This window comes from Eublepharis macularius, chromosome 4 (genome assembly GCF_028583425.1).
Source record: "Eublepharis macularius isolate TG4126 chromosome 4, MPM_Emac_v1.0, whole genome shotgun sequence".
NCBI lineage: Eukaryota > Metazoa > Chordata > Lepidosauria > Squamata > Eublepharidae > Eublepharis > Eublepharis macularius.
In genome coordinates, this window is record NC_072793.1 from 157,409,187 (window position 1) to 157,411,324 (window position 2,138).

Sequence of the window (2,138 nt, forward strand, 5' to 3'; positions counted from 1 at the left end):
GCCTTTGGAGGGCAACTATGGGGTTGGGAGGAATTGCTCTATACCCAGTCGTAGTTTTTGGGTGCAGAATAGGGCAAGGCTTGGTAGGCTGTGGCAATTGGCTACAGCAATTTTTCAAACAAACCTGTAGTGTAAGTCAATGGATTATTCCTTTGCAAGATCTGTATTCCACTTTTCTACCCAAAGCGGCTAACAAAAATAGAGTATTAGAAAAGCACATCATAAAACAAATTCAAACCAAAATACATATATTAAAGCATACAAAACATCAATTAAAACATAGGGAAGAATCATTGAGAGAACACCAAATGAAACGTTCTTCACCTGCTGGTGAAAGGCAGTTATATATCCTCATATTGCAGAGGGGAAGAGGAGTGACTTCTTAAATCTTATCTTCTGTCTGTGACTAAAGGTGTGATTAGAACTTTCCCCAGTAACAGAAGAGGATATTCCTTTGGGCAGGGTGTGTGTGGGTGACTGGGGTTTTTCCTGGTATGCAGAAATCTGACTCTACTATCAACCTTTTGCTATCTATATGAGGACCCCAAGACTTTGGAATTACACACTCTTTGAAATCAATTCTATACAATATTAGCATTCTAGCAACGTATTGTTTGCCTGTGCAAAAGTCTAGTTCTCTCCTCCTGTTACTTAACCCATTATTATCCAATTACTCTTAATTAACTGAAATGCTCTAGTGGAATTCCCTAAGTGATGGATAAATTAACTCAGACATGAAAATAACTTGGTTTTGATTTAAAGGGGTTGTGGTACTGTAGAGAAAAACAAGTCTATCATGACACAGGCAATCATTCCATGCATGGAACAGAGTTTTCCTGCATTCCTTCCTCTTCCTGCAGCCCCTTCTGACCCCTGGGAAAATCACCGAATCTCATCCAAGGTCACAGGACCCACATAGGGGAATAGTCACATGGCTTGGAGAGGCTGAAATAAGGATGGACAACGACTCCTTCATTTTCTGCGAGTGCAGATCTGCTGAAGAAAGGCTGATTTCATCCCACTGACCTGCCCAGCTGTTGCTCCACATGGATTTCGGGACACCAGGAAAAATCTTTCGGGGAGTCAGAAGCGGCTGCAAGAATGGAGAGGAACGTTCCTTCTGGGCACAGAAGGCTGGATCCATGTCATAAACATGTGGGGCCTAGAAAATCAGCAGCCAGAAGATCTCATGTATGTTTCAGAGAGACAGTACTTGGTGGGGTAGTACAACACTAACCTGCTACTGTCAAACACAACCAAATTGGCCAATAAATTTCAGGTCAGTTTCCCACTGAAATGTCTGCAATGTTCAAGTCATGCTGCCCCATGTATTTTCCACACATCAAAGGGTGGGGTGGGGAGGAAAGGGGTACTCTGAATATGTTCAAGTGCATCTTATTTTCCTCCCCCTTTAAAATTTTCCATGAACATCCATTGTCTATCTTAAAAGTTTTCACACTACAGCTGGAACACTAGCTGGTCCGAAGGGAAAAGATATTACTCCCTAACTCGGTGCTGATACAAAGGTTTGATCTTCCAGTATTTAAAAAAAACTTCTACTACAGAGGGATTTTGAAACTTATTGTACAGAATACTTGTGCTTTAAAGGATTTTTTTTGGCAAGCAGTATTGATGGCTACTGCTAACTGAATCAGCATAGAGATAGGGTCCTTTCTTTCTGTCCATGCTCTAGTGACTTGGATAAGCAAACCAACTGAAGACTTTATTTCATTCAGTTATACCCCACTTTTACTCCCCGGTCAAGACTCAAAATGGTTTTTACATTTCCCCCATCTCTGTTTCTGTCCTCACATCAATCCTGTGATGCATGTTAAGCTGAGAGTGTGTGACTGGCCCAAATTTACCCAACAAGCTTTGATGGCACAGTGTGGATGCAATCCTGGGGGTCTCAGATCCGACACACTAACAATTACACTACCCTGTGTAGTGTGGGACTCTTGGCACAATCAGGAGTCCCAGATGCTTGAACATGGGTATAGGTCTTTCACACATCAGAATTTTGTAGCCGAACAATGATATACATACAAAACAACTGTATCTGCTTCGCCACGCTGTCGTTCTCATTCTCCACTTCACATGGGAAAAACAGAGCAGTAAAGAGAAGACAACACCCCAGA